The 18,808-nt window shown below is 42.0% G+C and overlaps 2 long non-coding RNA genes across 8 annotated transcripts in view; both read left to right on the top strand.

Annotated features, from left to right (window-relative positions):
- The window catches only part of LOC309617955, an 81,745-nt gene extending 73,066 nt beyond the window's left edge, over window positions 1–8,679 (top strand). For all 7 annotated transcript variants that reach the window (XR_014238217.1, XR_014238218.1, XR_014238219.1 and 4 more), the window contains 4 exons: window positions 582–716; window positions 1,465–1,663; window positions 4,888–5,231; window positions 5,614–8,679. This is a non-coding gene — a long non-coding RNA (uncharacterized lncRNA). The remainder of the gene's footprint in view (window positions 1–581; window positions 717–1,464; window positions 1,664–4,887; window positions 5,232–5,613) is intronic.
- A 1,042-nt stretch (window positions 8,680–9,721) lies between these two features.
- Window positions 9,722–18,808, top strand: part of LOC309619192 — a 28,371-nt gene continuing 19,284 nt past the window's right edge. The window contains exon 1 of the long non-coding RNA XR_014238814.1: window positions 9,722–11,282. This is a non-coding gene — a long non-coding RNA (uncharacterized lncRNA). The remainder of the gene's footprint in view (window positions 11,283–18,808) is intronic.

Here is an 18,808-nt window from a genome sequence, read left to right as displayed (position 1 = left end):
TTCAACATATATTTTTTGAAGGTCTGAAATGTCCAAACCTTTGAGTTAAATACTAAGAGGAAAAGAGAATGGAAAATAGACATTTCTTACCCTCAAGGAAATCATAATTAGGCCATTAGAAGAGATTATAAGTATAGCTCCTGTTTATATTTTTATTGAAAAACATAACTATGGAGTCTGTTATTTCTTAGGAAATATGTGATCTGTGACATGCAAATTTAAACAGACATCACTTGTTTCTAGCCATCCTTAGATTTTAAAATTATAGAAATTTAAAATAAGAGGGAAGAAAGCTTGGCTCTAAAGTGAATTTTTTAAAAAGATTTATTATTTATTTATTTTTTTGGCTGGCTCAGGTCTTAGCTGCGGCACATGGCATCTTCGTTGAGGCATGTGGGATCTTTTGTTGCGACACGCGGGCTCTTCATTGCGGTGATCAGTCTTCCCTCTGGTTGTGGCGGGAGGGTTTTCTCTGTCTAGTTGTGGTGCACGGGCTCCAGCGCGTGTGGGCTCTTTACCGCTGGACCACCAGGGAAGTCCCTAAAGTGAATTTTTTTAAAGCATTTCTTTGTGTGGACAAGGTATGTACCGGAGGAGAGGCTGTCACGGAGGATAATTCTTCAGGGAAACCCTCATAGGTGGTTTGATTTCGAGACTGCGTTTGAAGAACTTCAAGGTCACAGAGAGACAGGCCTCCAGGAAGCGGAAATGTCCAGGCTTGTGCAGAATGTACAGAGTGTGAGGAAGTTGGCATGGTGGTGGGTGGTGGGAATGGGAACTAGAAAAAGACTCACTTATCATGATGGGAAGAGCCAGGCTTCGTGGTAAGGAAGGGGAAGGATAAAAAAGCAACAAATGTAGGACCTGAGTGCTTGCTAGGCTGACCATTTTTTTTATTAAAACAAATTTTTGTGTAGGTCTTTCAGATTGCAAGGTTGTGATCTTTCCTTTGCAAGTGCATCATGCATACTTTCGAAAGGGGAGTAGGAAAAGCCACTGGATATACAGGGCCCAACATGGAGAGTCCACTTACACATTTTGAAACAAGTGAAAAAGCATTTTAGCGTAGAAAGTAAAATGTGCACATATTCTAAAGATACAACTAACAGGTGGAGAGGAATTTCATATTTTCAGCTTGCCACTCCCAGACCCCTAGAACTCTTTTCACTTTTCTCTACTGTTAGCAGTTATTTTGTTAAAGACTTTGAGGAATACTGTCAGTCACCAGCACTTACTTCTCAGTTTGTACACTTAACACAAGACATGCCATGAAAAACATTAGTACCTTCAAAACAGCGTGGTATCAAAACACCTAAAGTAAACACTGTTAGAAGACGCAAGAACAATTTGGGCAAAAGAACACACTTGTAAACCCAAACAAGCAAAAAACCACTAAAAACAGCAAAGGGAGTAAGTCCTGTCGAAGAGTTCTCCTTCTGAGCATCTCTTTCCTTCCTTTCTCAGGTGGTGGTACTCTTGGAAATCTCCAAAAGCAGCTTCAGGAGCCAACCAAACCAGTAGTGCCTACAGCTGGAAAATGTATGCCAGTGGAAGAATCTGTAGCATCTCACAAACTCTGAGCCTGAGAAATGTACCTAATTTCTAGAGCTGAACAAAACGGCGGCCCTTTTTCCTTCCAGGAAAGGAGACATCTCAGGGGATTGTAGGTTTCCTGTTGGATTGCTGTCAAATTAATGACCTTGCCCTTTTTCAGCTCTTTCTATTGAAAGGATGCAGAAATGCAGCACTATTTAAAAAAATTCAGTGAGAGAAAGGAGCTGTCATCATAGCAGGGTGATGCTGCTGTTAGTAATAATTTTAACGATAATAAAAATAACATCTGGGGACTTCCCTGGAAGTCCAGTGCTTAAGTTGCTGCACTTCCACTCAGGGGGTGCGGGTTTGATCCCTGGTGGGAGAACTAGGATCCCACATGCTGCACAGCCAATAAATAAATAAATAATAACATCTAATATTTATGGAACAATTACTATATGCCAAGCACTAGAATAGCGGTTCTCAACCAGGGGTATTTTGGCCTCTTGGGGACATTTGGAAATGTCTGGAGACATTTTTGATTGTGACAATGGAGGTGTGGTGGCACGTAGGTGGGTTGCTACTGGCATCTAGCCCGTAGAAGCCCGGATACTGCTAAACATCCTACAATGCATAGGACAGGCCCTTACAACAAAAAATTATCTGACCTGAAATGTCAATAGTGTTAAAGCTGATCAACCTTGCAGTGGATTGAGGCTTTTACACGTATTTAACCTTCAAAATAACCCTATTATTGTCCCCATTTTACAGATAAGAACATCTAAGCTTAAGTAACTAACAAATTCCAACAACTTGTTTTGACTTTTGAACTTTTCGATTTCTTTTTCTTTTTTTAGGGCAAACAGGATTTTATCCATCTTTTTTTGCAACCAAGCACAGTCTTATATTGAGATCTAAACACCACTTACTGAGTTCTGATGCTGTTTGGAGGCACATTTAGTATTAAATATTCTTAAGTATTAATAATTATTAAACTATTTCTAGAACAAATGTGAATGAGATCATTTTGGTGGTTAACAGTCACTGCCTTTTTTTTTTTGAAATCTTTGCCTTGTTTACTTATTACAATGAATGCTAAAAATCGGAGACACATTATCCTACAGAAAGTTTGTATCAGCTTACATTCCTATGAATCATGCTTATGTCTCATTGAGAATGAGACACAGATTTCTTTCTTGAGATTGATTTGGTTCTACAATAATTGTAGAACATTTAGGTTTGTTCCATAGCTGGGAATTGGTTCTTTCAAATAACTTTCTTCAGCATGAAAGTTATTCAGCTGAAGCTGACCCAACCCTCATCCCATTCTGGGATGAGACTGGGTAACAGCTGGTGACTGGGGAAGGGGAAGAAGATATTATATAATGTCTACAAAAGTAATGAAAAGTTGACAACTGCTAAGATAAGCAACCAGTAAGATACAGAATGAGAATCTACAGTCATTTAAAAATATGTTTTCTAAGCATAGTATCCAGACTTTCCCTCATATTCTCTGTTCTTTATGCCTGACCTCTGATAGTGGTGTGGCATGGGCTGTTGAGAAAACAGTGGTCCTGGTGCCATGAGATTTCAGACAAGAGAGGCAATCTCTCCCTGCAAACCTTGTACAGAATTAGGTCATTGAATTCCAACAGTGTTGGGCCCTTAGGAAGATGACTTCTGTTTTTCTTGTTTTCCTTTTTGATAAATGCCAAGCTCCTTGTCAAAATCTTTATGACTAGAGATGGGAAAACCAGACATTTTCTTTTGAAATCATTTCTCTGCATCTGGCTTGGGTGTTCTGGTCACTTCTCTTTCCTCTGCTCTTTTTTCTTTCCTCTTCTCCATTTTTTTCAACCTTTTCACAGTTCTATTTCCATTTTTTCCTCTCTCCTTATATACTATAAGGACCGTGTAAAATATGAAGCAAGGAAAGGGAGGAGAATTGCCTAAATAATTAGACTGACCATCCAATGGGAAAGTTTATATGCATATGTGCTTTTTCTCCCCCTAGGGAGAGGGTCCATCTCTTTCAACAGGTTTTTAACAGTTTAAGAACCACTATTGTGGGCAGACATGGCAGCCCATGCAAAGCCAGAGACATGTAAAGAGAACAATACACTTACAGGAGTCACAGCAAGAACACAACATAGGTTTCTATGGAGTGTAGGTGGAAATGAGGCTAAACAATGTCAACCACTATCAGAGGGATAACCCAGGGCCTGGATGGAGAAGAGGTCTGAGGCTGACTCAGTACAGTTTAAAGAACTAACTGGAACAAGGATACTGAACAAAACCAAGTTGCTCTCAAGTGGCTGATCCATCAAAAACAGCTGACGGGGCTTCCCTGGTGGCGCAGTGGTTGAGAGTCTGCCTGCTGATGCAGGGGACACGGGTTCGAGCCCTGGTCTGGGAAGATCCCACATGCCGCGGAGCAACTGGGCCCGTAAGCCACAACTACTGAGCCCACGAGCCACAACTACTGAGCCTGCACTCTGCAACAAAGAGAGGCCGCGATAGTGAGAGGCCAGCGCACCACGATGAAGAGTGGCCCCCACTCACCGCAACTAGAGAAAGCCCTCGCACAGAAACGAAGACCCAACACAGCCAAAAATAAATAAATTAATTAATTAATTAAAAAAAAAAACAAACAAAACAGCTGACGGACAGGCCAGCAAAACCCAGCCACCCTACAAGGGACTGTGAACTCCCAGTTCACTGTGTTAAAGCTGGACGAGTGGGCTAGATGTCCAACTGTTTCATCAATCCTTGATCAAATCTCATCCTCTATCCCCCTCCAAACCAAAATAACATCGACTACATCTGCCTCTGGCCCTGAGAAGGTCTGGCCAACCGGAAAGAGGTTGGCACAAGACTCAGCTCCCTCTTCAAGAGCTGTCGTTATACTTGATTGTATCGTGGGCACATAAAACAACATCGAACTCCCCAGTACTGGGAGAGAAAGTTCTTAGGACCGAAGGGGGTGGAAGCTCTGGACCTGAGGTGTGTTGGGAGGAGGTAATGGTTTTCACTGAATTCCTTTTTATATTTTATTTAGATTAAGTTCTGCTCAGCAGGGTGATTTCTTAATTAGAGCCGCCCGGCCAGGCAGACCTCCAGCTCAGACCCCTATGCTGCCTTCTAAGGTTTCATGAGGAACCTTGTCCTGCCTTATTTCCTGAGTTCTAATATTTGAATAGTATGCAGTGGATTTCAATGGGAGGAAAAGACATGTAATTTAATCATCTTTATTAGATTTTGCCCATGGATGGGGAGAGGGCAAGGAAAGAGGAGGGATGTGTGTCCTCTCTTTGTTAACTTTTTTTTTCTTTTTCTCTACCTTTCTTCCAGTGGTCAAAGGAGGAGGAGACTCAACGGTCTTTTCTTTTCCCTGTATTTTTGAAACAAAAAAGCGAAATAAGAACCTTAAGCCCCCAGAAGAAGTGTGTTCATTTCAGAACTTTTCAAGACTTGGTGGAGATATTTACATAAACAAATTACTCAGTTCCTCCTTCGGTAACCTCGATCTGATCCTGAGATCCTGAGTGTAAATGTGAGGCTCCCATAGCTTTTTGTTCTCTCCATCACTATAGAAGTTGCAGACCGTGCTCAGCAAGACCTCAGCCATAAAAAAGAACGAAATAATGCCATTTGCAGCGACGTGGATGGACGCAGACATTGTCATACTGAGTGAAGTAAGTCAGACAAAGACAAATATCATATGATATCGCTTATATGTGTAATCTAAAAAGAGTTCGTTAAGTAAATGAACTTACTTACAAAACAGAAATAGAGTCAGTCACAGATGTAGAAAACAAACTTATGGTTACCAAGGGGGAAAAGGGGGGTGGGGGAGGGATAAATTGGGAGATGGGGGTTTACATATACACACCATTACATATAAAATAGATAACTAATAAGAATCTACTGTATAGCACAGGGAACTCTACTCAATACTCTGTAATGACCTATATGGGAAAAGAATCTAAAAGAGAGTGGATATATGTATATGTATAACTAATTCACTTTGCTGTACAGCAGAAACTAACATAACATTGTAAATCAACTATACTCCAGGGCTTCCCTGGTGGCTCAGTGGTTAAGAATCCACCTGCCAATGCAGGGGACTCGGGTTCGAGCCCTGGTCCTGGAAGACCCCACATGCCGCGGAGCAACTAAGCCTGTGTGCCACAACTACTGAGCCTGTGAGCCACAACTACTGAAGCCCACGTGCCTAGAGCCCGTGCTCTGCAACAAGAGAAGCCATCGCAATGAGAAGCCTGTGCACTGCAACAAAGAGTAGCCCCCGCTCACCACAACTAGAGAAAGCTCACGCGCAGCAACGAAGACCCAACGCAGCCAAAAATAAAATAAATAAAATAAATTTATTAAAATAACCCAATACTACAATAAAAATTAATTTAAAAAACGAAGACCTCACAAAATGGAGGAAAGTTAAAGAGGGAAATGGTCCACAGTGCATTCTCTTACCAGCCCTAAATTGGTGTCATTTTGGCCACCATCCAGGGGAGAAAAACCAGCCTATAGAAACAGAGAGAGATGTGCAGCCAATGCAAGGAAGGGAGGTTTGTCATGCTGCCGTCCTCAGGGTGGGATAGGAAAACTGAGTAGGAATTAACATGAGCAAATAGTCAGCAGGAGCTCTTTCAGAGGAAATAAATCTATTGGAGTTTTCCAAGAAAGAGAGACAGAATTCAGCATGGCACATCAAAAAGAGAAAGAAAAAATTGTGTCCATAACTCTCCCAATTGTCCTGCTAAACGCAAAGAAATGCACACCCTTCTTGTTTTTGGATTCCCACATCGATGGGCACATTTGATGAGGGTCTGCATTCTTTCATTTACATTTTATTACCCCCAATCCACCCGGACGTGTACACATGTGTGTGTACACACACATGCGCACATGCGCATAGACACATACACCCTGCAGCCTGTAACCCTCTCTCATGCCCCTATCCTGTTGATCTTTCTTCACTTAAAAATTATCGGCAAAGAATTTATTCATTTGGGAGAATTCCAGGCACTACATTTACGTACAGTTCCAATGAAATGGGATCCAGACTTTTCAAACCGTGCTGTTTGCAGATAAAACACAAAGGCGGGACCTCATTATCTGGAGACATGGCCCCTTCTTTTTCCTCCTGCCTTTTGTTTCTGAGCAATTTTAAGCTTGTTTGGAAAGTCTCATAACAGGGGCAGAACGTTTTTCACCACATCTATTTCAGGAGGGTTTTTAGTTAAGAATAATGAATTTATCTCTAAACAGATAGAAGAGTTTTACCAAAGCTAGAAAAGACACTTTTGCTAATATCCCATATAGGCTGATCTTAATTCTCTCATTGTTCAAAATGCTTGGTCTATGAGAGTCTTATTTATGTGCCAAATGTCTTTATTAATTCATTATATTAACACAGAAAAAAAATCCCATTACAATGTGCTTCTCTGTGTGATCAAACTTTATCCACAGTCCTGTTGATACCCTATTTATTCTGAACTTTGAAAAGGTAAAATTCTGATAGAGCCCACTGTTTGGCCAAGTTTTTCAAAATTCATTGTAATATGGCTGGAGGGGTTACTAGGTCCTAGCCAGGAAAAGGTCTAAATTTTATCAAGGCAGTAGTCCCTAGCACAAAGAAAACTGAAAAAATAGGCCTTGCATTCACCCATAGAAATGGTTTCTTGGCAACACTGTACTGTGATTTGACCTGTAGAGACACAATGCATCTGTCATATCCACTTTGATTTAAAAAACCCAAGTGGCAAATTTGAAGACAAATTGCACTACTGAATCCAGAGTTGTGGGATGGGAAAAGAGTTTAAAAAGTGAAGAGAAGCAAAGTTTGGTGTGTTTGGATGTTGGATTTTGAAAGTGAACTAAAAAAATAATAATAGCAAGATTTTTGAATGCAAATTTAATGCATGTTCATTGTAAGGGGGCAAAGTCACTCATAACCCTACCACTGAGAAAGTGCATTTGTTGTGGATTCCTAGACTTGATTTCTGCCTTCAGGTGGAAGTGAGTTTGAAACAGTCAGTGTTAGGATATAGTCTAGAATCGTGGGCCTTATAGGCATTAAGAGAACCTAAAAAGAGAAGAGACCAGGCTCATAGGGTCCAAGGACTATGGCCTGTCAGGCAGAATTGGAGGGCTAGGTGGACCAAGTAAAGAAGTCAGCAGGAGGGTCCAGATGAAGCAGTAGATACAGTGGGACCATGCATGACTGGGTAGCAACAAGACGTAGCAACAGAGGTGGGATGGATGTGGCTGACGTCAGAGAGAGAAAGGGAAGCATGCAAAGAGCTTGGCCCTGGAGATGCATTTCAAATCCTTTAGCCTTTCAAAGATGATTAACCCAAACCACCTTTCTTGCTTCTTCCAGATGCCTTAGTATCTCATATTATTACGAAGTACCTGCCATGTTAACAATACATGTTTGGGAAGCAAGGGTGATTTTTCTCTTTTCTTTTTAATTGCAATTGTGATGTACTCACGGCCTGGCATTCTACGAGGTCTGGCTTAGATTAGTCTCTGGCTGAGAGATGCACGCTAATTTAGTGACTGCAATTATGTCTGTCTCTACCCGTGGCCTGCTCTATGTGGGACATGCCCTTTGAGTTGTTTTTCTCCAGCAGAAGTAGTGGTTAGGCTGGGCCATCTATAAGTTTTTGCCCCAGGCCCCTTATGACACATACTGGTGAGACAACTGGCCAGGATTAGAGGTATTATCTGTGATACTGAAATTAATTGGCAACGAGGGGGTTGATTCCACGAAAATCATAAGCATCGGAAGCATGTACTCTAATAGAAGTCCCCAACCATCACAGGTGTGTACCTGTCTCCCAGCCATTATAATTCTTCCAATAAAATAAGCAAAAGGGAAGAAATGAACTTTCTCTACATACCATTGCTTTTGCTTGGGGTGTGTCCCACCAGCCACAGGCTGCAGGTAGAGGTGTGCACGTCGGCTGAGACTCCAGAACCATCACCAGCCTTTGCTGTTAGTCTGCAGAGATTGACAAAGAGGAAACAAACTGTATCACCCTGTGCTGGAAAAACTGGAAAGTGGGGCAGTGGGTGGGTCCCCCCTCCTGCTGTATTAAAAAACTGCAGAAGCCCCAAGTTTGGAGTTTGGACTGTTTGACCCCAGGGCAAGATAGACTATATATTAAAAACAGATGAACCTATTTGCAGGGCAGGAATAGAGACGCAGACGTGTGGACACTGGGGTGGGGGGAGGGTGGGATCTGCTGGGAGACTGGGATTGACATATACACACTAGCGTGTGTAAAACAGATAGCTAGTGAGAACCTGCGGTATAGCACAGGGAGCTCAGCTCTGTGCTGTGATGACCTAGATGGGTGGGAAGGGGGGAGGGGGAGGGAGGTCCAAGGGGGAGGGGATATATGTATACGTATAGCTGATTCACTTCGTTGTACAGCAGAAACTAACACAACATTGTAAAGCAGTTATACTCCAATAAAAACAAACAAACAAAACAAACCAATTCTAAATCAGTTTTAAAATATACATTAAGAAGCCCTTTCCTCCTAGCACACCTGGATATTATTCATCAACAGAAAAAAGAATAAGCTACCTGCTCTCTTTAAAACCACCCTCACGCTTCTAGATTCACAAATGATTCCAGGAAACCAACTGCTTGAGTCTGCGCGTTTGGGGGTGAGGGTGATGCCTAGAGTGAAGGGTGGAAAGCTCACTGTTACAAAGTTCCATCTGCTGCTTCCTGACATGGGGAGCTTGGCTGTGAAGCCACAGGGGGCTGCAGGGGTGGAGGTTGGGGACAGGAAGAGGAGGAAGTGAGCAAGGGGGCGATGCCTGGGAGGGCTCCGGGAGAGTAACCAATTCCTTCGCTGGGGGCAGGTGGAAGTCTCCAGGGTCATTATCGGGCAACCTGCAAAGGCAAGGGAGGAAAGAGATTTCCGGAAGTCTCCTGCTCTCCCTCCTGCCTGCTTCCCTCCTTCTCCTAGCGGTTGATTGCAAGGAGCAGCGGAAGGAAGCATGTATCAAACCCAAAGAAGAAAGGACCCCTGCCATTCCCCGCCACGACACCGACCCTGAATTTCAGCAGTATTGTGGCAGCGGTGCTTTGCAGAGTAACAGCAGCCAGGGCAGGAGGCAAATCCGATCCCAAAAGGGCTGTTTCCTTTAGCGCTGAGAGCGCAGCGTAGGTACAGGTTCCATATCAAAGGAAAAAGGGATCAAGTCTGTGCAACCTCACATAAGGTCCTGGACTGGGGGGGTGGCGTTGGGTGGGGAAGGCAGGTTCAAACCCCAGAGACTTCAGTCAAACACCAGCTATGTTTCTAGACCTCATTTCTGTGGCTCTTCTTCTGAGCAAACATGCAAATCAGAATACAATCTGCCTCCCAGGCTACAATTGGTACAGGGGAGGGCTGAGCAATGGGGACGGGCTGCCGCTCTTCACAGGCTTATCTTCTAGGTCTTGAAAGGTCATTTTGTTTTATTCTGCTAGCTTTCCATCTGCAAGGAATCCCCCTAGGGGAGAGGTGGGTCTTAACTAGCATTAGAGGGAGTTTCACTCCCTGAACACAGAATGTAAAGGCCTGGGAGAAAATTCCAGGAGCCATCATCAGAGATTTTTTTTGTGGATAAAGTAGGGGCCTCCAAATTTGCATATAGGGGCACCTGGTCACACCAGTGACTTTTGTCTCTAGCCTCTTCACCTACCAGAGCAAACCTAAAGCAGGCAAGCATCTTGAGCCTGAATTTTCAGGTGGAACTAGAGAAACCCAGCAAGGGGGGAGTGATTTGCTCTCAGTTACTTAGGATGAAAAGGGATCACTTTGGGTGAGGAACACCTGCCTATACCTGCACGTTCTTGAGGTTTGCCTGGGAAAGGAGAGTGAGAGAATGTTTTGGATTTGGTCATTTCTGATGTCTGTCCTAGTCTCTATTGCTAATATTTTTTCCAGTCCCCAGATCTCACTGAGAGGAAATCAAGCTTTTTATCAGACCTTCTAGCACCTCCATATTTTTCTGGATTTTTCTGGGTCTGCAAGGTTCCCATGAAGCTGTTACTATTATTGCTTTCCCTCTTTCTTACATTTTCTGTGATAAGGATTAGGAGTTTTTAAGAACTGGTGGCCACCGGGAAGGTGTACAGAAAAGACAAAGGAACTTTTAGTTTGCTCCTTGCGGGGTGTTTCATTGCTATACAGTTTTGTTACCTACCCTTTCGAGTCAGGCCCCAACAAAGGTCCTGCTGCCCAGTGTCCTTCGAGCTAGTAGAATGACACTGAGTTCGGTTCAGAAGTAAACCCAAGCTTCATTCTTCGATCAAAGAACGGAAAGCAGAGAACTCCCACCGTAGAGCACCAGCTCTCCAGACAAGCCCTGGGGGGAGCTACTTCATATTGCTCTTGACCTGGGGAAGGAGGAGGAATTCTCGCGAGAAGCGGAAGGAGCTCTCGCGGGGAGGACCGGAGTTCTCGCGGGCCTGACCGGAGTTCTCGCGAGCCTGACCGGAGTTCTCGCGGGCCTGCTCACAGCTCCAGATCTCTTCCGGGCAGCAGCGTCTCTGCACACGGCCTGCTGTCGCTGCCTCCATCTTGATTTGGGAAGTTGTGCAGCCGCTTTGCGCTAGAAACTTTGGTCTGAAGGTGCTGGGTTTGAGGCCTCTGCCCGCCGCACCCTATGAGCCAGTGAAACTAGACTAAGTGCAAAAGAGAAGAAAAGAAAAAAAGGTTAGACTTTGTTTTATTACCCAGACTCTTTTTATTTCCCGGGAATTGTTAATGGGCTTTGCGGTGACAGCTTTTCCTCTTTGCTCCTTCTGTTTTGTGTGGAGGAGAGGTCTGGTGAGGGGACAGCTGTTGAGGTGGAGGGAATCTGCATTATGCCTGCCTTTGACCCTCTTTTATCCATTCATTGTCTGTGCAAGTTTCCTGTGAAAGACCTATGCTTTGCCCGTTCACTCACTTACTCATTCAACAAACGTGTATTCAGCACATGCTTAGAGGGGAATAAGGCTAAACCCCGTCTTGAAAAGGTATGTTTGGAACTTCCCTGGCGGTCCAGTGGTTAGGACTCCGTGCTTCCAAGGCAGGGGGCGCCGGTTCGATCCCTGGTCGGGGAACTAAGATCCCACATGCCGCAAGGCACGGCCAAAAAATAGAATAAAAATAAAATACAGTAGCAGTAGTAAAATAATTAAGAAAAATAAGAGGTATGTTTCTCTAAATATCACCTCCCCATGTCTCAAGGCCCTGCCGAGCTTTTGCGAGAGCGCTTCTTTGAGAACGGAGGAGCAAGGCCCAGCTCCATCCTAAGCAAGCTCTCCCTCGCATCTCCTCTCCTCCTGAGCTAGAGCCCATCACAGGCCTCCAGTGAAACCCTGGGGGCCGAAAAACCTAACCGAGGTGGAGGGTGTGAATTTTGAAAATAACAGTAAAAACAGCTTGTGGGGCGGTAGCTCATTGAGGTTCACAGACAGCTTTCACGTGCTTTAGCTGAACGAGAGGTAACTTGGGGGTTTGTCAGGCGTGAGCTCAAAGCCATGATCCCTCCTTGCTGGCCCCTGAGGTTACTGCTGGGGAGGAAGATGCCCAAGGCAGGCCCCCTGACTCCTCGGCAGCACGACCATGCTTGAGGAGCATTGGGCCGATGGCACGTTTCACCAGAAGGTTAGCCGCCGCTCTGAGCCCCGCACCCCCAAGTGATCAGATCACAGAAGGACAGCGTCGAAATCTCATTCACCTGGCTCAGTCTTTCTAATCAGCTGCTCGCCTAGCGTGGTCATCCATTCACAAAACAAGAACAAAAGTGACGAAAACCTAATTTAAAAAAAATCGGAGGAGGAGGATTTTAGAGATCCAGTCTGGTTTCAGGATTTGGGGTTGTTGGTGTTTCCGTGGGTGTTTTCTTGGACCCCCAATAAGCATTAAAAGAAAACAAAACACCCAAACTAGACTGGTTCTCAAGTTTTCACCCTGTGCCATTTCTTATCATACGTCATGGGATCCACAATTATAGGACCCAGAACCGAGTTCATCTTTTTAGGGACAAATTGTGGCACATTCTGTTTTCGAGGGCTGTTTCAAGTCTAAATATCTTTGTCAGTGATTTATGATCTTCCCTGATTGTTTATTTAGTTTCCTTCGTCTTGAAAAAAAAAAAAAAAGGGGCACCTTTTAGGGTCAGTCCTCAGAGAACAGCGGCTGGACATCTCTCCAGTGTCAGCCCAGCCTCTGGCTTCTGCTGCGACCCAGGCGTAAGGACCAGGACTATGACATGTCTCCAGGCATTCGGTCACCGTCCGGAGATGCTACTCCCCCCATTACAGCTAGGGTTCTGCGAGTTGCGGTGTGTGTGGGAGGGTGGGGGACAGGGTGCGGGGTGGAATCAGCAAACCTGGCTGATTGAAATGCAGTTCCGTTCTTCACTTTCAAGCATTTTGGGTTTGAGAAAACCCCAAACACTTTGAGCCCCGGGCACTTTTTCCATTAATTTTTTTAAACTGATGTGTATGTCAGGGAAATTTAATATGTAGGTTTCTGATTCATTTACACTTAACTCATCAAAATATTGTTCTGTAAGAGGCATTCGGTGTCCAAGAAATCTTAAGAGCCTTTTTATAAGCTTTTAAACTTCTTTTAAACGTTAAGAAACAGAAGTTGCAGTCTCCCCAAAGTAAACAGGAGTGAATCCCTGGTGGGGGGGAGGGAAGGAGGGAGGGGGAAAGGGGGGTGGAGGGTAGGTGCCAGTACACGCTGACCTCCACCCCCTGAGACACCAGCACGGAGCCCAGGATTTTCCAATCCCCTCCTGGTGCTCAAGGTCTCACCCACAGTCAGGGAATCAGGGGAACAATGGGTGGTTCTACCTTTTTGAATTCTGAAGGCAAAGACAAGCTCTTTTAGGCGCCCTGCTGCTGGCAGAGAAATCTCCCAAGTGTTCTCCAGAGAAGGATATAGACTCCAAAATTTTACTTCCAGGCAAGACCCTTTTTTTTTTTTCCCCCTTCAAAGAAAGTGCTCATAATGTGTCCTTTCATTTATAATTTTATGAAGGTCTCAATTGAACATGTAAAGAAAGTGGAAAAATTCTAAGTTGCCATGGATGTTTGGCATTTTTCCCACTCTTCTAAAATCTACTTTCTCCCCCAAGCAAAATGGATTCAGAGACGCTAGTAAAAGGGGGAGGAGGACAGTGAGGGAAGCTTTCTGGAATCAGGAGTCTTCATGAAATACATTTGTACTGTAATTGTTTGAGTGTTTTCACCCTGTTTCGCTGGGCTTCCTGTGTTACAAGGAGACTCTCTTGCATTTCATAATGCCTGTAACTTCTGCAAACAGCACTCACGTGTTTTATCTCCTTTTACCGATTAATCTGCAAAGTAGTAGATGTCACAGAATCTAGCATCTCTTGTTTAGGTTTGTTGTGCATTGTTTTCATGTTTCTAAAAAGAGGAAGACACTGAATGAAATGAATGAAATGAAATCATCCGTGATAAAAAATTTTGTTCTGTTTTTGGATTTTTAAAAAAAATCCTTACAGACTTGAGCAAATACAGAAAGCATTCATATTCAGAAAAGGAGCCAAGGAAAAATGTTAGACAACACTTCTCAGGTTTATCGAGTATATTATTTATTAAGTGGAGTCTTTTTCCCTTGGTCTGAGTTTCAAGTTATTTATATTAGCAATATCTGTTTTCCTCCTGCCTTGTTTAAACAGATTCAGGTCTTCTAAAAACTGATGTTTGACTCAGATTGAAATATATTTTCTACTATTATCTTACATGATTTCAGGTGCAGAGACCAAGATCTTCTACACACTGTAGAAGTTGGTGATAAAAGAGCAGGTCAAGAAATAAGAGGAGCTGGAGGCTAAGCCAGGCAAGACCCTTGTCACAGAAGTACAGGGGGAATGTGTTTTGTGAATTCAGTGCCTTACCTGTGGGTTCAAAGCCAGTATAGATTCTGGGTGCTCATCCTTTGCAAGGACTTTTCCAATAGAGTTTCTTGAGACACATTTTTTGTAACCTGGTCAAATGTTGCTCTACTACCAGCCTATTGGGTAAGGAATGCCTGACACTTTGTGTTGCCTGATATAGATGTGGAGATTTTTGAGGAAGTGGATTTAGAAATTCTTGCAGGAGTTCCAAAAGGAAGATGAAAAACATCCTTCTGAAAAACAGGGTAGATAGACTTCTGGGTACTTTAAGATACTCGTCTTTCAGTTATTATTTAAATGTCTCTTTTTTTTTTTTGAGTAAATTTCAAATAGCATTATTATCATATTCCCAACTATATTATGGTTTACGTCACTGTTAAATTCTTTGTATTCTTTTAATTTTTCTCCTTTTGGTAAAAAACTAATATGACTTATATCTTTATAACTGCTTTTGCTTTTTTTTAGAACTGTTTTTGAACGTTTAATTTTACAGCATTCCCTAAATCGTAGATGTAGGGTGTGCTTCTTACTATCCTGAAATATCGGTATTATGATTTCCAGTATTGCTTTTGTACTACTTGAATTATCAGTTGGCAAAGGAAATCCTTGTCCATGGAAGGTAAGGCTACCTTTATTTTCAGCAAGTTTTTAAATTTTTTCTTTCTTGAATCGAAGTTCCTATTAAAAAAAACAACTGATGTGAATACAGCGGACATTTATTGAATAGTTTCTTTCTGTTAGGTTTACTATCATTCCATTTAACTGTGACAACTGCCCTATTTCATAACTGAGAAAATTGTGGCTTAAAGAAGTCACTTGATGCAGATTTTTTTTTTTTGGGCCGTACCTTGCGGCCTGGCACGTGGGATCTTTGTTCCCTAACTAGGGATCGAACCCATGCCCCCCTGCAGTGGAAGCATGGATTCTTAACCACTGGACCGCCAGAGAATTCCCCTGATGCAGATATTGATTAGGTAAACCAATACAGCTGCTTTGGTGCCAAGTTACTTGAGAATGTTGTCTGGGCAGTCTCCTTGTGGTGATGTTTGGGTTAATGACCCAGCATCAGAACAGGGCCTTCTGAATTGAGAACATGTGACAGGGCTGGTTACATTTTCTTTGACATAATATTTTTTTAAGTTCATAGGAATAATTCTTATACCCAGAAGCATATTTGCTCATCTGAGTTGTATAGGTATATTTCTAGTCTTTATTTGTTCATTGATCGACTCAGTTAATGAATACTGACTAATGGCTGGATAAGGCTAGAAATAGATATAGAAAGATTATACACCCAAATACCTGGCTTTGGGTGTATAATCTAGTAGGGGAAATATAGAGAGAATTAATTAGAAAGCCATGTCAGAAGGTCTGATGCTGGTACTTTGCAAAACACTTAGCTTTATCTGATGACTCCCAACTTGGCCGTGATATCCTATTTAGGAAACTAGTATCCTATTTTACTAAGAGGACAGAAGCACCTTCATAACATGTACAAACACCCCCCCCCCCAGAATTAACCTCTTTTCTGCTCTGTAAACTTCACCTCGGGTAGGTCTTTGGATTTGCTACGAAACATCAGATTAGCCCGATTCAAACTATGATTCCTAACTTTGGAAATATGCATATGATGACGAAAGCTATGATTGTTTTTTGGTTCCCTTATGGCTCTTAGTCACCAGGAAAGGAGAGAGTCAATTTCCAGTTTATATCTAATTGTAAAAGCTTTATTTGAACATTAAATAAATAACTTTTCATTCCAGTTAGATCTGCAATCCTAAACCTTTCTTATAACAATGGCAGAAGCCCCTTCCCCAAATTGCCTTTTTCTTTATGGACCATTAAACCAGCAGAAAACACTAATTAAATGATCATTAGTTTGAAGACAAATAATTATACTTAGATTTACATGTTGCCTTTTATGTTCAAAGAGCTGCTTAGGCATCAACTAATTAATCTACAAATGAAGAGTACTTCTAGCATTACTCTGTAATTAGACAATCTCAGGGGGCCACCAGAGGATTGCCAAGGGGGAGTTGAACAGTTTTGCAGGCCTCTGTGGCATTTGTTTTTTTCATTGCTCAGGTAAAATGGCCAGACCTAAATTCAGTTGCCAACTCATTACTCTCATTTACAAATAAATTCTTTTTTTAAAAGACCAAAGTTACATAACTGATGAGGAATTGGAAATAAAAACAAGTGAATAACGAGAAATATTGCCTTTAATCTGAACCGTTTGGGTTATTTTTTTAAAATTTTATTCCCCCATGAACAGTGAACTTAAGTGAGTCTGTTTCATGATATGTGGTAGACTGTACTTACTCTCTTTATTAGCGTACTCTTTTGCAAAAGCTGTTGTACTGTGTGTGTGTGTGTGTATGGTTAGGTGGTAGAGAATTAATACTTCTTTCAGGCCTTGGTTTTCTGAGTGTTAAGGTTTTGAGATAAGACAGCTCCTATATTCATTCTTTGCTAGCAGTGTGAAGTTTAATAAATACATGCAGAAGGAAAAAAAAAAAAAAAAAAAAAAAGACAGCTCCTAAATATATATTGAGAAACGGACAGAATTTTGCAAGTGTTTTTGGGAAGCAAATGCTTGTGACCATAAAATTATTATTATCTTTTGTTTATTGATTAGATGTTGGAAATCTCTTTGGTGTAATGATGGGTATAATAAAGTGAAATAGGTCTTTATAAACTCATGACCAAATTGTAACAAAATGAGGATCATTAGTAGTAACAAAAGACAGTCCTCAGTGTTCTCATCTGTATGTGAGGTTAGGTGGTATGTGATATTAAAATGTTCAGCTTCTGTGACCAAATGGCTACGAACTCTCCCTGAAATACGATCAGTCATCTCAGCTTCAAGAAATTTGAGGGATGTAACAGTAAGTGAATTCAGTTCAAGTTTCTGGATTTGGTTGGTTTCGAATGAGCTTGTGTTGAATGCTAACCTTTCTCCAGTTCAGTAACTAGCTTGTATATGAAAATGAAACGTTTGGGGGAAAGCTTTCCCCATTAATTTTGGGACTTGTAGCTCAGCACTTACTTGTATTAACTTCTCTTCCCTCCCCCTTCACTTACTTGCAGTAAATTAAAATGATGATCTGCTTTTAAATTACAGTTTGGTAAGTGGGTGTCTTTGGGAGTAGCAACTTAATTTTCTCACTATGAGCATGCAGTTTCCAACCTGTCAAGACAGGCATAGATTTACCATGCCACACAGGCATTCTGATACGAAATTTGGAAAGTTGGGATTGTTAGAAGGACTAGAAAGCACAGATTGCACTCAGTTTGGACAAAGATAAACAGAAAACATGCTTTTTTATGAAATCAGAGATTAAATGAGTTGATGGACTCAAGCCTAGACAGTCACATAAGCCAGAGTGGAAAATTATAGACTAAAATACATCTGATATCAAAGAGAATGACTCTCTCCAAAAGTCCTCACTTTTTATTGGAACCAAGGATTTTTTTTTATAAGCTCAGCAACTCCCAGGATTTTAAAAAGAAAAATAAAGTCCTCAAAACAGCATGGCTTTTATCTAACACTTTTGTGATTTTTCAAATGACCAGATTTGAAACTTTAATCACCTCACACCTAGGGAGTTTTTATGTGTGTTTTAATTTGTGAGGCATGTCCACAGACAAAATGACTCATGAAAAACAGAATCAGCCTAATCTCCCAGTTGGCCCTCTTCCTCCATCAAATCAAGAAAGTCAATTTTGCCTTGGGATTTTAGAGTGTCCCCAAGTAGCCTTTAAATGTATGCAGTGTTCATCTTACAGCTATGATCACTGGTTTCTTTTGAAATGTACTTTAGCTCTTGCTTAAGTAAATCCATTCATGGACAGTTATTTGGGAAATTGGAAAATCCTTTTCCATGTGGAACCTTTCTTCCTGGGCCTCCTAACTTGAGATGATGACTGTTTTGGTTCACACAACCCATGGATCCCACTCTGTGAGCTTGTTTTATAGTCAGTGAAATGTAACCTTGAAATACACTTGGAAGGTGTGTAGGAGCTAAGATAATGCCTTTTGAGAGTTACAGGTGGCCTCTGAAATTATAATTCACAGAAAGTCACTGCTGGCTAAGATCTCCCTTGAAGGGAGAAATAGAAGGGGAAATAGATGGATTCTATCATATATTGAAGGGGAAATAGATGGATTCTATTGTATATTTTTTTCTCTTAGGGAATCAAGTCTTGATTCTATTGGAGTTGGTAACGCTAATGTCACTGTTCTTTTTCCTCAAAGATAGAATGGCACTGGTTAAGAAACAAAAGTCTGTTAATTAACATTTCAGATAGTGTCCCA

The sequence above is a fragment of the Balaenoptera borealis genome (genome assembly GCF_965194805.1).
Source record: "Balaenoptera borealis genome assembly, chromosome: 20".
NCBI classification, from domain to species: domain Eukaryota; kingdom Metazoa; phylum Chordata; class Mammalia; order Artiodactyla; family Balaenopteridae; genus Balaenoptera; species Balaenoptera borealis.
The sequence above is the reverse complement of the archived record's forward strand: the minus strand, read 5'-3'. Positions and strand labels throughout refer to the sequence as shown.